The 15839-nt window shown below is 41.8% G+C and overlaps 1 protein-coding gene across 6 annotated transcripts in view; it reads right to left on the bottom strand.

Moving 5' to 3' along the window:
* Window positions 1–15102, bottom strand: part of LOC135553156 (arf-GAP with Rho-GAP domain, ANK repeat and PH domain-containing protein 1-like) — a 106534-nt gene extending 91432 nt beyond the window's left edge. For 5 of the 6 annotated variants that reach the window (XM_064985307.1, XM_064985309.1, XM_064985310.1 and 2 more), the window contains exon 1: window positions 14969–15102. The gene's annotated coding sequence lies outside the window, so the exon portion shown is untranslated. The remainder of the gene's footprint in view (window positions 1–14968) is intronic. The other variant, XM_064985306.1, reaches the window with a different exon arrangement.
* Window positions 15103–15839: the final 737 nt, after the last annotated feature.

Genomic DNA, 15839 nt, shown 5'->3' with positions numbered 1-15839 from the left:
TAAAACTGTATTTTTTTGTGAAGAATCAACAACAAGTGGGACACAATCATGAAGTGGAACGACATTTATTGGATATTTCAAACTTTTTAAACAAATCAAAAACGGAAAAATTGGGCGTGCAAAATTATTCAGCCTCTTTACTTTCAGTGCAGCAAACTCTCTCCAGAAGTTCAGTGAGGATCTCTGAATGATCCAATGTTGACCTAAATGACTAATGATGATAAATACAATCCACCTGTGTGTAATCAAGTCTCCGTATAAATGCACCTGCACTGTGATAGTCTCAGAGGTCCGTTAAAAGCGCAGAGCATCATGAAGAACAAGGAACACACCAGGCAGGTCCGAGATACTGTTGTGAAGAAGTTTAAAGCCGGATTTGGATACAAAAAGATTTCCCAAGCTTTAAACATCCCAAGGAGCACTGTGCAAGCGATAATATTGAAATGGAAGGAGTATCAGACCACTGCAAATCTACCAAGACCTGGCCGTCCCTCTAAACTTTCAGCTCATACAAGGAGAAGACTGATCAGAGATGCAGCCAAGAGGCCCATGATCACTCTGGATGAACTGCAGAGATCTACAGCTGAGGTGGGAGACTCTGTCCATAGGACAACAATCAGTCGTATATTGCACAAATCTGACCTTTATGGAAGAGTGGCAAGAAGAAAGCCATTTCTTAAAGATAACCATAAAAAGTGTTGTTTAAAGTTTGCCACAAGCCACCTGGGAGACACACCAAACATGTGGAAGAAGGTGCTCTGGTCAGATGAAACCAAAATTGAACTTTTTGGCAACAATGCAAAACGTTATTTTTGGCGTAAAAGCAACACAGCTCATCACCCTGACCACACCATCCCCACTGTCAAACATGGTGGTGGCAGCATCATGGTTTGGGCCTGCTTTTCTTCAGCAGGGACAGGGAAGATGGTTAAAATTGATGGGAAGATGGATGGAGCCAAATACAGGACCATTCTGGAAGAAAACCTGATGGAATCTGCAAAAGACCTGAGATTGGGACGGAGATTTGTCTTCCAACAAGACAATGATCCAAAACATAAAGCAAAATCTACAATGGAATGGTTCAAAAACAAACATATCCAGGTATTAGAATGGCCAAGTCAAAGTCCAGACCTGAATCCAATCGAGAATATGTGGAAAGAACTGAAAACTGCTGTTCACAACTGCTCTCCATCCATCCTCAACGAGCTCGAACTGTTTTGCAAGGAGGAATGGGAAAACATTTCAGTCTCTCGATGTGCAAAACTGATAGAGACATACCCCAAGCAACTTACAGCTGTAATCGTAGCAAAAGGTGGTGCTACAAAGTATTACTTAAGGGGGCTGAATAATTTTGCACGCCCAATTTTTCAGTTTTTGATTTGTTAAAAAAGTTTGAAATATCCAATAAATGTCATTCCACTTTTTGATTGTGTCCCACTTGTTGTTGATTCTTCACAAAAAAATACAGTTTTATATCTTTATGTTTGAAGCCTGAAATGTGGCAAAAGGTCGCAAAGTTCAAGGGGGCCCAATACTTTTGCAAGGCACTGTATATCTCTCTGGTCACCCCCAAAACCAATTATTCTTTTAGCTGCCTCTCCTTCCAGTTCTCTGCTGCCAATGACTGGAACGAACTACAAAAATCTCTGAAACTGGAAACACTTATCTCCCTCACTAGCTATTGGCACCAGCTGTCAGAGCAGCTCACAGATTACTGCACCTGTACATAGCCCATCTATAATTTAGCCCAAACAACTACCTCTTCCCCTACTGTATTTATTTATTTTGCTCCTTTGCACCCCATTATTTATATTTCTACATTGCACATTCTTCCACTGCAAATCTGTTTTACTTGCTATATTGTATTTACTTCGCCACAATGCCTTTACCTCCCTTATCTTACCTAATTTGCTAACATCGTATATATACTTATTTTTCTACTGTATTATTAACTGTATGTTTGTTTTACTCCATGTGTAACTCTGTGTTGTTGTATGTGTCGAACTGCTTTGCTTTATCTTGGCCAGGTCACAATTGTAAATGAGAACTTGTTCTCAACTTGCCTACCTGGTTAAATAAAGGTTAAATAAAAATAAAATAAATACATTTACAATGACGGTCAACCAAAAGGCGAAAGGCCTCCTGCAGGGATGGGGACTGGGATAAAACAAATGTATTAAATAAAAATATAGGACAAAACACACATCACGACAAAACAACACAACCCTACATAAAGAGAGACCTAAAACAACAATTTAGCATGGCAGCAACACAAGAAAACACATCATGATAGTAACACCACATGACAACAACATGGCAGCAGCCCAACATGGTAGCAGCACAAAAAAATGGTACAAACATTATTGGGCACTGACAACAGCACAAAGGTAAGAAGCAGCCACCACTGTCAGTGAAAGTGTCCATGACTGAGTCTTTGAATGTAGAGATGGAGATAAAACTGTCCAGTTTGAGTGTTCGTTGCAGCTCGTTCCAGTCACTAGCTGCAGTGAACTGAAAAGATGAGCAAGCCAGGGACATGTGTGCTTTGGGGACTTATCATTTTTCTTTTTTATTTCACCTTTATTTAACCAGGTAGGCTAGTTGCGAACAAGTTCTCATTTGCAACTGCGACCTGGCCAAGATAAAGCATAGCAGTGTGAACAGACAACACAGAGTTACACATTGAGTAAACAATAAACAAGTCAATAACAGTAGAAAAAAAGGGGAGTCTATATACATTGTGTGCAAAAGGCATGAGGAGTTAGGCAAATAATTACAATATTGCAGATTAACACTGGAGTGATAAATGATCAGATGGTCATGTACGGGTAGAGATATTGGTGTGCAAAAGAGCAGAAAAGTAAATAAATAAAAACAGTATGGGGATGAGGTAGGTGAAAATGGGTGGGCTATTTACCAATAGACTATGTACAGCTGCATCGATCAGTTAGCTGCTCAGATAGCAGATGTTTGAAGTTGGTGAGGGAGATAAAAGTCTCCAACTTCAGGGATTTTTACAATTCTTTCCAGTCACAGGCAGCAGAGTACTGGAACGAAAGGCGGCCAAATGAGGTGTTGGCTTTAGGGATGATCAGTGAGATACACCTGCTGGAGCGCGTGCTACGGATGGGTGTTGCCATCGTGAACTGAGTGAACTGAGATAAGGCGGAGCTTTACCTAGCATGGACTTGTAGATGACCTGGCGCCAGTGGGTCTGGCGACGAATATGTAGCGAGGGCCAGCCGACTAGAGCATACAAGTCGCAGTGGTGGGTGGTATAAGGTGCTTTAGTGACAAAACGGATGGCACTGTGATAAACTGCATCCAGTTTGCTGAGTAGAGTGTTGGAAGCAATTTTGTAGATGACATCGCCGAAGTCGAGGATCAGTAGGATAGTCAGTTTTACGAGGGTAAGTTTGGCGGCGTGAGTGAAGGAGGCTTTGTTGCGGAATAGAAAGCCGACTCTTGATTTGATTTTCGATTGGAGATGTTTGATATGAGTCTGGAAGGAGAGTTTACAGTCTAGCCAGACACCTAGGTACTTATAGATGTCCACATATTCAAGGTCGGAACCATCCAGGGTGGTGATGCTAGTCGGGCACGTGGGTGCAGGCAGCGATCGGTTGAAAAGCATGCATTTGGTTTTACTAGCGTTTAAGAGCAGTTGGAGGCCACGGAAGGAGTGTTGTATGGCATTGAAGCTTGTTTGGAGGTTAGATAGCACAGTGTCCAAGGACGGGCCGGAAGTATATAGAATGGTGTCGTCTGCGTAGAGGTGGATCAGGGAATCGCCCGCAGCAAGAGCAACATCATTGATATATACAGAGAAAAGAGTCAACAGAATGTGACTGGCAGAACAGGTGCTGTATGTGGAGGATGAGGGCTGCAGTAGGTATCTCAGATAGGGGAGAGTGAGGCCTAAGAGGATTTTATAAATAAGCTTCAACCAGTGGGTCTTGCGACAGGTATACAGAGATGACCAGTTTATAGAGGAGTATAGAGTGCAATGATGTGTCTTATAAGGAGCATTGGTGGCAAATCTGATGGCCGATCGGTAAAGAACATCTAGCCGCTCGAGAACACCCTTACCTGCCGATCTATAAATTATGTCTCCATAATCTAGCATGGGTAGGATGGTCATCTGAATCAGGGTTAGTTTGGCAGCTGTGGTGAAAGAGGAGTGATTACAATAGAGGAAACCAAGTCTTGATTTAACTTTAGCCTGCAGCTTTGATGTGCTGAGAGAAGGACAGTATACCCTCTACCCATACTCCCAAGTATTTGTATGAGGTGACTACCTCAAGCTCTAAACCCTCAGAGGTCGTAATCACATCGGTGGGGAGAGGGGCATTCTTCTTACCAAACCACATAACCACGGTTTTGGAGGTGTTCAGAACAAGGTTAAGGACAGAGAAAGCTTGTTGGACACAAAGGAAGCTTTGTTGTAGAATATTTAAAACACATCATCCGGGGAGGGGCCAGCTGAGTATAAGACTATCATCTGCATATAAATGAATGAGAGAGCATCCTACTGCCTGAGCTATGTTGTTGATGTAAATTGAGAAGAGTGTGGGGCCTAGGATCGAGCCTTGTGGTACTCCCTTGGTGACAGGTAGTGGCTTAGTCAGCAGATGTTCCGACTTTATACACTGCACTCTTTGAGAGAGGTAGTTAGCAAACCAGGCCAAAGACCCCTCAGAGACACCAACTCCTAAGCCAGTTCACAAGAATGGAATGGTCTACAGTATCAAAAGTCAATAAAGATAGCTTAGAATCAAAGGCAAAAGTGACATCATTGAGGACCTTAAAGGTTGCAGTGACACATCCATAACCTGAGTGGAAATCAGATTGAATACCAGAGAGAATATTGTAGACGTCAATAATCAACTTACTGGCTTGGCAAGTTTTTCCAACACTTTTAATATAACAAGGGAAAATAGAAATTGGCCTATAACAGTTAGGATCTGCTTGACCTCCTCCTTGAAAATAAAGGACACGTCGTGGCTGCCTTCCAAGCAATGGAAACCTCACCAGAGAGGAGAAACAGGTTAAAAGGTCAGAGATAGGCGTTCTGGATCTAAACCATCTGACCCAGATGTTTTTTGGGGGTCAAGTTTAAGGACCTCCTTTAGCACCTCCAACTCAGGGACTGCCTGCAGGGAGAAACTTTGTAGCGTGGCAGTGGAAAGAGGGAGGAGCATCGGGGCTAGTCGCATTAGAAGGGGTGGGAGATGAGGAAATGTTGGATGGGCAATGGGTCATGGCTGAGTCAATTAGGAATCCTGACTTAATGAAGTGGTGATTAACCTCTTTCAGCTAGGGGGCACTATTTTTATGTTTGGAAAAATAACGTTCCCAAAGTAAACAGCCTATTTCTCAGGCACAGATGCTAGAATATGCATATAATTGACAGAAGTTCCCAAAACTGTCAAAATATTGTCTGTGAGTATAACAGAACTGATTTTGCAGGCGAAAACCATAGGAAAATCAATCCAGGAAGTGGCTTCTATTTTGAAACCTCCATATACCATAGCCTGCAGTCGCTCCATTTAAAGAGATATCAACCAGATTCCTTTTACCTACGGCTTCCTCAAGGGGTCAACAGTCTTTAGACATAGTTTCAGGCTTGTATTTTGAAAAATGAGCGAGAAAGATATCGCGTCAGGTGTTTGCATGAGTTTTGCTTGCGCAACAGAGCTTGGTCAGCCATCGTCTCTCCCTCTCCTACTGAAAAAGACAGTGCCGGTTGATATATTATCGATTATATATTTTAAAAACAACCTGAGGATTGATTATAAAAAACGTTTGACATGTTTCTGTGGACATTACGGATACTATTTGAAATTTGTGTCTGCATTGTCGTGACCGCTCGAGCCTGTGGATTTCTGAACACAACGCGCCAAACAAACTGAGTTATTGTGGATATAAAAATAATCTTTATGGAACAAAAGGAACATTTATTGTGTAACTGGGAGTCTCGTGAGTGAAAACATCCAAAGATCAAAGGTAAGCGATGAATTATATTGCTTTTCTGATTTTTGTGACCAAGCTACTTTGATGCTAGGTGTTCGTAATGTTTTGTCTAGTGGTCGATAAACTTACACAAAAGCTTGGATTGCTTTCGCTGTAAAGCATATTTTTCAAAATCTGACACGACAGGTCGATTAACAAAATGCTAAGCTGTGTTTTGCTATATTGCACTTGTGATTTCATGAATATAAATATTTGTATTAATATTATTTGAATGTGGCGCTATGCAATTCAGCGGTTGTTGTTGACAATTATCCCGCGTTCAAAATTACAATGCTTTGGTCATTTGGTCAGATATACTTCGATGTGTAGCGTCAGCGTTTGTTGCTGAAAAATCATGCCTAAATTTGCTAATCTCTGCAATTTAAAAAATCATTCAAGTAGTTAGCAATATCAGTGCGTTTTATGATTTGATTCGATAAATGATAGAGCAGAGGTTTTTTTGCCCAAAACTTAAGGTGCTCCATTCTTTTTAAAGGTACTATCATTCTTTATGTAATTTATCTTTGTTCCATAGTGTAGTTTCTTCTTTTAATTCAGTTTAGTCACATGATTTCTCAATTTGCAGTATGTTTACCAATCGGTTGTGAGGCAGACTCACTTGCCATTTATTCTGCCTCATCCCTCTCAACCACAGAATTTTTAAATTCCTTATCAATCCACATCAATCCATTTGTTGTCTGTATGAAGAGGACCCTCCCCGAGAACATTTTAATTTTTGAAATGTCCAAGAGAATCTAACATCCTCCCCAGACCTAATGCTATTGCTCTAGAAATAGAACCTACACAGATATACTTTCTAGCCTCCCATGCATAAGCTACTTTCTGAACCCATCACTAAAACTGAATAACATAAAAACTAAATAGAAATGTTTTTAAAATCACACTAAAAACTAAATAAAAACTAGTAAATCATGTTGGAAAACTAACTGAAACTAAACAGAATTTCTAAGAAATAAAATCTAATATAAAAACACAAAACTATAATAACCTTGGTGCTAGGCACTAGTTTATTTAAAACAAATGGTTAAACCTACCCAAAACCTTAACCATTCGGAATTAACCATTCGGAATTAATGCCTAAACTAATCGGTGGACATTTGACATTTATCCCCCCTCCCTGGACAAACGAATACTGAAGTCAAAACGTGACATCTTGTTGTGGGGAGAGGAAGGGAGAGAGAGGGAGGAAGACCAGGGGGGGGAGGATAGTAAGTCTGTGGTATTAGTAAAAATCACTGAGGGTTAAGGTCAGAAGGCCTTGGTTTTATATCTCTCTGAGACACACAGAGTTTCAAATCCTCATTATGAGTGCCAATTAAGGCTGCTGTGTGTGATAAGTGACTCACAACCCAGCTAGCAATGTCCCCCAGAAGCGTTCCTCTTCCGAGGGGCCGGAAGTGATTGAATCAGCCCGGAATCGGGTGTCGGACTCGGCCCGGAATCAAAATGAATGACAGCCCAGAATCGGCCCATTCTGTCTACCTGAATTCAGCCGACTCTGCTGGCATTTTACCAGAACCCCCCCCCCCATGACCCGATTTAGTATAAATGTCTGAGGAAACGTGTCAGCGTGCATGCGCCTAGCACGCCACAGGAGTTGCTACAGCGCGATGGGACAAGGACATCCAGGCCGGCCAAACCCTCCCCAACTCTGACGACACTGGGCCAATGGTGCGTCGCCTCATGGGTCTCCCGGTCACGGCCGGCACAGGTCTCAAGCCAGCATCTGTGGAAACGCAGTTTGCACTGTGGTGCAGTGTCTTAGACCGCTGTGCCACTCAGGAAGTTCCATTCACAAAGTTTTTAATGCTTATCAATTGCCTTGCACAAAATATCAAAATACTAAAATACTACACAGGACTCTTAAAGAAGTACATTTAAATGTTAATTGTATTTTTGTGTAATGTTTTGTGGAAATTTTGTGGAATGTGGAAAATGTGGAGAGAAGAGAAGAGTAGCCAGAGAGTAGCCCCAATCGGCCCGAGCCACAAGTAATACATTTGGGCCAGATAACTCACACTGGAATCGGCCAGAGCTCCATCCCCACATCCTAGCCATAAGTAATACTGCGGAAGGCGGCCCAGACTCAGGCCACATGACGTCGGCCGAGTCTGACTCTCAGCCGAGTGCCCAACTCTCAGCCGGAATCAGCCGAGATCCACTGTGCTAGCTGGGTCCCACCCTGGTACCCCTCCTTCGAGCATGCTCAATGACTCACACACATTCAATTTCCTCCTAATCAAACCGAGACAGAGGGTGGGGGGGTAACATGAATCACAGTATGCTCTACTCTTCCACAGGCCAGATTTTAGATCACACACACACTTTTGTCCCCCTCTCGCTCACTCACACACACACCTGCAGACACATAACCCCAAAGTCAAGAAGCAGTTTATAATACATTTACCAGCGTTGGCCAACAGCAAGCATGTAAATTATCGTGGCCAACAGCTAGCATGGCAACTAGCATGGCAATCAGCTAGAGGTGGCCCACAGCTAGCATGTCAACTAGCACGGCCAACAACTAGCATGTCAACTAGCACGGCCAACAACTAGCATGTCAACTAGCACGGCCAACAACTAGCATGTCAACTAGCACGGTCATTAGCTAGCATGTCAACTAGCACGGTCATCAGCTAGCATGTCAACTAGCACGGTCATCAGCTAGCATGTCAACTAGCACGGTCATCAGCTAGCATGTCAACTAGCACGGTCATCAGCTAGCATGTCAACTAGCACGGTCATCAGCTAGCATGTCAACTAGCACGGTCATCAGCTAGCATGTCAACTAGCACGGTCATCAGCTAGCATATCAACTAGCATGGTCATCAGCTAGCATGTCAACTAGCATGGTCATCAGCTAGCATGTCAACAAGCATGGCCATAAGATAGTGGTGGCCCACAGCTAGCAGTGGCCAACAGCCTGCATGTCAACTAGCATGGCCATCAGCTAGCATGGTCAACAGCTAGCATGGTCAACAGCTAGCATGGTCAACAGACTTGTGGAGGTCTATGAATCAGACTTGTGGAGGTCTACAATTTTTTTTCTGAGGTCTGGGCTGATTTTTGGATTTTCCCATGATGTCAAGCAAAGAGGCACTGAGTTTGAAGGTAGGCCTTGAAATACATCCACAGGTACACCTCCAATTGACTCAAATTATGTCAATTAATCATCATCAAATGTATTTATACAGCTATTCTTACATAAGCTGATGTCACAAAGTGCTGTACAGAAACCCAGCCTAAAACCCCAAACAGCAAGCAATGCAGGTGTAGAAGGCTAGGAAAAACTCCCTAGAAAGGCCAGAACCTAGGAAGAAACCTAGAGAGGAACCAGTCTATGAGGGGTGGCCAGTCCTCTTCTGGCTGTGCCGGGTGGAGATTATAACAGAACGTGGCCAATTTGTTCAACTCTTCATAGATGACCAGCAGGGTCAAATAATAATAAGAATGAGCCTGTCAGAAGCTTCTAAAGCAATGACATAATTTTCTGGAATTTTTCAAGCTGTTTAAAGGCACAGTCAACTTAGTGTATGTAAACTTTGACCCACTGGAATTGTGATACAGTAAAATAATCTGTCTGTAAACCATTGTTGGAAAAATGACTTGTGTCATGCACAAAGTAGATGTCCTAACCGACTTGTCAAAACTATAGTTTGTTTACAAGAAATTTGTGGAGTGGTTGAAAAGCGAGTTTTAATGAAAATTAAAAGGTGACAGAGTTAGAGAGATGTTTGTCCGTTTTTCTTTATTTTTAAAAACTCTTAATTTCTACATCGTAGAATAATAGTGAAGACATCAAAACTATGAAATAACACAAATGGAATCATGTAGTAACAAAAAAAGTGTTACTCTTGGCATTCTCTCAACCGGCTTCATGAGGTAATCACCTGGAATGCATTTCAATTAACAGGTGTGCCTTTCTGTCATTTCTTTCCTTCTTAATGCATTTGTGCCAATTTGTTGTGTTGTGACAAGGTAGGGGTGGTATACAGAAGACCAAGTCCATACTATGGCAAGAACAGCTCAAATAAGCAAATAGAAACAACAGCTAATCATTACTTTAAGACAAGGAGGTCAGTCAATGTGGAAAATTTCAAAAACTATGAAAGTTTCTTCAAATTCTCCTCATCAATCTACACACACAATACTCCATAATGACAAAGTAAAAATATATTGTTGAAATGTTTGCAAACTGAAATATCATACTTACATAAGAATTCAGACCTTTTACTCAGGACTTGGTTGAAGAACCTTTCGCAGTGATTACTGCCTCAAGTCTTCTTGGGTATGACACTACAAAATTGGCACACCTATATTTGGGGAGCGCCTCCCATTCTTCTCTGCAGATCCTCAAGCTCTTTCAGTTTGGATGGGGAGCGTCGCTGCACAGTTATATTCAAGTCTCTTCAGAGAGGTTTGGTCGGCTTCAAGTCCGGGCTCTGGCTGGGCCATTCAAGGACATTCAGAGACTTGTCCCGAAGCCACTCCTGCATTGTTTTGGCTGTGTGCTTAGGGCTGTTGTCTTGTTGGAAGGTGAACAATCACCCCTCTGAGGTTTGAGGTTCTGAGAGCTCTGGAGCAGGTTTTCCTCAAGGATCTCTCTGTACTTTGCTCTGTTCATCTTTCCCTCGATATTGACTAGTCTCCCAGTCTCTGTCACTGAAAACATCCCCACAGGTTGATGCTGCCACCACTATGCTTCACCGTAGGGATGGTATTGGCCAGGTGATGAGCAGTACCTGGTTTCCTCCAGACATGACACATGGCATTCAGGCCAAAGAGTTCAATTTTGGTGTCATCAAACCAGAGAATCTTGTTTCTCATGGTCAGAGTCCTTTAGGTGCCTTTTGGCAAACTGCAAGGGGGCTGTCATGTGCCTTTTACTTAGGAGTGGCTTCCGTCTAGCCACCCTACCATAAAGGCCTGATTGGCGGAGTGCTGCAGCAATAGGAGAATCTTCCAGAAGGACAACTATCTCCACAGAGGAACTCTATAGAGCTCTGTCAGAGTGACCATTGGGTTCTTGGTCACCTCCCTGACCAAGGTAATTCTCCCTCCGGTTGCTCAGTTTGGCCGGGCGGCCAGCTCTAGGAAGAGTCTTGGAGGTTCCAAACTTCTCCATTTAAGAATGTTGAAGGCCACTGTGTTCTTGGGGACCTTCAATGCTGCATAAATGTTTTGGTACCCTTCCCCCAGAACTGTGCCTCAACACAATCCTGTCTCAGAGTGTATTATTTTTCCATATAAACACACCTTGTGTGTTTTAAATTAGGCAACTTTTTGCAATGAGCATGTCTGATGCTAAGGGCACTGTTTGATGAAGACACAAATGACTCAAGAGGGAGCCAGAGCTCAAGATAACCAGAAGAAAATAACCTGACCATCCTCCTCCCGCTCTTGCTGGCTTTCTCTCCTGAAATTGTCAGTAATAGACTACATGAGGAGTCTGCAACCTTTCTCATGTGGAATGCCAATTTATCTTACCAATTCTACTGATCTGCGTGCCAGTTATGGTTTTCATGTGCACATTTTCATGGAACAGTTTAATTAATTTTTTTATAACTCCTTCATATCTCAAAATCATTGTCATGTTGTTAAAAATTAAAATGATATCCAAATCTAAATGAAAATGATACAAACCTAAAAAGTCACTTCTATTGCCAAGAGAGTCTACATAAAGCCAACAAAGTTGCAGCCTGCAGGTAGAAAATATCCTGATAGAAATAAATATCCATTCAATCACCTTATACATAGACTGTCTGCAACGAACTGGAAACATTGTATTAACTATAAATAGGGTCCAGCCCGAAGCTGGTGCTAGCAGACTAGCATGTATAAGATTTATATAAAATATTAAGTGCCCTCAGGTTTCGCGTGCCAATGAGCTCGGGACAGACAAAGCAAGGGACAATAAGTAATCAGGTAGGCCTATTTTAATGACGTTTCCACTGGATCAGAACATGACATGTTTCCATTTCATTCGGAGTGGTTAACGAAAGGGAGATTTTTCAAATACATTGAGGAACTACTGTCATTCTTGGCCGCGGTTTTTGTGGGGTGATAGGTAACGGTGCTTTGCGGGAGGCAGTTGTTGATGTGTTCAGAGGGTTTGAGCCTAGGTTGGGGCGAGGAGAGGGATGGAAGCAACACCGTTACACTAGCCCCGCCCCATCACTCAAGGAGCGCATTTGTTGTTCTTCAACAACGAGACACATGTCTTCAGTCTGCATGGTCAATGCAGCACATGCAACAATGTTGATGACAACAATGATGTTTTCACTTTGCTTCTTAATATAAATCCACTAGCGTTCTATAATTACACTATTAGTTTGCGTTTTTTTACAACTGCAAACAGCTAGTTTGTCTTTTCTTAGCAAGTTGGTCCTAAATCGTGTTAGCCGCTAATGCTAACCTGCTACTTAGCTACCTAATAAATGTACTGAGTCAGAGCAAACATAATTAGCAATACAGCCTGATACAGCCTGATACTACCAGTGATGGTGTAGACCTAAATCAGCATGTTGTTTGTGCAACAGTATCTTAATATATCCCATTTTAGCAGATTCTAAATCAAAGAAAAAAAACACAAAGAATGAATATCTTAGATACAGGAGGTAGCTATGAGAAAACATTCGATGTAGGCAAAGTCTATAGGGTCCCCTTGGAAACACGTATCAACAACTTGGTTACTAACCTGTCACAAAAACTCCTCCCTGGCATTTTAATTTGTTGTTATGTAAAAAAAACACTGTTCAAAGTGCCCACTATTACATTCTAACTAAAAAAAATGGAATAATCATTCAATTTCCCTGATTCCAACAGTTCACCCAAGAGTTTGCAACATTTGGTTATAATAAGGCCTACATTGTTTTCACATTTCGTGCAGCCCCTCATGGCAGTGTGGAAATGATCTCAAATGAGTGCAGGAAATGCAGAAATTGATGAAAATGCTGAAAATAATTTTGGGTTGAAGTTTAATTGATCAGAATGGAGAAAGACCCATTGAAATCACTTGTGTGTTGCTACCCTAGGGTCACTCACTACTCATAAAGCAAATGTAGACTTGTATTATTCAAAAACATAAAATACAGACACATTGTTTTTTATACTGAGATATATTTTGGCAATATCACCTAGCCCTACCATGACTTAGTGCTAGCTTCTGATTCAGGATCTTCTAGCATCTTCCTCTTAGATCTCAGTTTTGCTTTTGACACCGTAGGCCACAACATCCTCCTGCAGCGTCTCAGAGAGCACACTGCGATCTCTCTAACAGCTCTGAAGTGATTCTACTCCTAACTCTCCAATAGGAAGCAATACATCACTATTGGAGAGACCAGATGAGAGGATTCTACAGTCACATGCGGTGTCCCACATGGGTCAGTGCTTGGGCCTATCCTGTTTTTAAATTACATTTGTATTTATTAGGGATCTTCCTGGGGTCCAATAACATTCAGGCACTAAAATTACATTTAAAAAAAACAAAAGATAAAACATTACATCAGGTAACATTACTACACCACTACAATGCAAAATGTATAATACCACATACAACAATATTACAATGTGCGGGTGTGTAGAGTGAATGTGCCAGCGCTTGTGTGCGTATGTACCTTTGTGTGTGTCTCTTCACAGTCCCTGCTGTGAAGGTGGCAGGGTAGCCTAGTGGACTAGTAACCGGAAGGTTGCAAGTTCAAACCCCCGAACTGACAAGGTACAAATATGTCGTTCTGCCCCTGAACAGGCAGTTCACCCACTGTTCCTAGGCCGTCATTGAAAATAAGAATTTGTTCTTAACTGACTTGCCAAGTTAAATAAAGGTAAAATAAAATAAATAAGATGTATTTTTGAGCCCAACCCACATCAGCGAGCCACCTAGTACTCTCCGCCCCAGCCACTCCCTACTGCTTCAAGACACCTCTCCGAACTATGGGGTGCTGAGCCTTTCGCTGCCTTGCCCCTCGTCTATGGAATTCCTTAAAGCCCTATTTTATAGTCGTAGTGATTTTGGCACCTAGCCCACTAATGCCCTTTTATCTGCCTTGATTTTAAATGGATGTTGTTTTTAATTGTATAGATTTTTTTTCTCAGTAGAGCTTTGAGAGAACTCTAATGAAAAGCACTATACAAATTAACATGTATTATGATTTGTTGTATTATTATAATAATAGTAGAGAGAGAGAGAGATACATTTTTATATTGTTCTAATTCTAAACATACAGTTACATAGTATTGTTTAAATATTCCCCATGTAATGTTAATGGGGCGCTAAATGCATGGCTCTGCAAAGCACCTGTCAAATCTGCACCTGTAATTTGGACGACAGCGGGACACCGAAAGAGGTGCGCATTAACTCAGTCTATACCAGTAACACAACTCCCATTTCACGCACATCAGATTTGACACACGCACGGAAATAACTTGTTAATATTGTAAATCATTGATTTATTATCCTGTAAAATGAGCGGACGTGAGCCCGGAGATCCGATAAGAATAGAGAAAACAGAATCCCTCTGGGATAAACAACCGTGTCAGCGTTCCATAATAACTGAGACGGGGGTCCTCGCTTCTAGGTCGTTTAAACTATAGCCTAAATCTACCACAAAAGAAGGAAAACGGTTCTCGGCGTTTATAATTTTATTTTATCCACGACGAAACGCTAAAGGCGGTCATTTTAATACATTAACTAACAGCAACTGCCCGTTTACCAACCTACAGGTTGCTCTAATAACATAGCTAGATTGTTGACAATCCCATCCGAGTCTAGGCTATTATGCCTTTGCAACTACACTTGAAAGTGCAGAGAAATTCTTTACAAATTCACCTCATTACAAAATCTGTGTTGGTCCTTTCTTTCTTTGCTCTGACGTTATTTGCTCTGACCATAAACTCTCCAGAAAATTAAAAAAATATATATATATATATGATTTACCTTTTCTGTGTTTTGAACCGTTTCCCTGCTGACTGGAGTTGAGGTTTTGTGGTATTTGAGGATATTTCAGGGCGAGTTCGCCAATGTCTTTTTCTCACGCTTCGAAAGCTCCAGCAGCAAAGACACAAATCCACCGAAAACTTCCGCCGTGGTCACGTGACTGATTACAATTAAAAAGGAGCACAGTCCAGTTTTCAGCGAGTCAACTTTTCAACATTTGAAGTCTATATGCGAGAGAACACACAGACAGACACATATTCTAGTAAACATAGACAGGGAACCAGTTCCACACAAATGTACGATTTGGAGATGAATCGCAGGCTAACAATTTATTTCTGGACATGCTAATCCTGGACATTAGTAGCAACATTTGTATGGGGACAATTCGGTCTGGTGCTTTGCAACCGTAGCCATTCTGACTAAAATGATCGTTCCATTCTGCGTGGAAACATAAAATAACAACACTGGACATTGTATTCACATACATATTTCTGAGTGATTCTCCGGACGGTGTGTAGTGTCGTGTTCAACCACAGGAAGGCGACAAGTGACTGCTGTTGTGTTGAGGTGGAGAGGCTACAGCTTCTTTCACTGCCGCTGAAAATTCGGCCTCATGTCTGCAGTCAGAGTCGATCTGTCCTAACAACTCTGCCGGAGACCAATATATTTCGGCCAACGTTATTTCTTTGAATACATATGTATTTCCTCATCTGCAGGCAACTTCTACTCGGGCTAGTTGAGTTGGCCTATATATCACACAAGTCCAATCCCTTCGGACCAAGGCTAATATGGTTTATGGGATTGTATTGCCCTGAAAGTGGCATAGGTCTATTTGATTTTTTTCCCCACAAAGAAATTCACCATGAGTTGA

Source organism: Oncorhynchus masou, chromosome 13 (assembly GCF_036934945.1).
Source record: "Oncorhynchus masou masou isolate Uvic2021 chromosome 13, UVic_Omas_1.1, whole genome shotgun sequence".
Lineage (NCBI taxonomy): Eukaryota > Metazoa > Chordata > Actinopteri > Salmoniformes > Salmonidae > Oncorhynchus > Oncorhynchus masou.
This window is presented reverse-complemented; position numbering and strand designations above follow the sequence as displayed.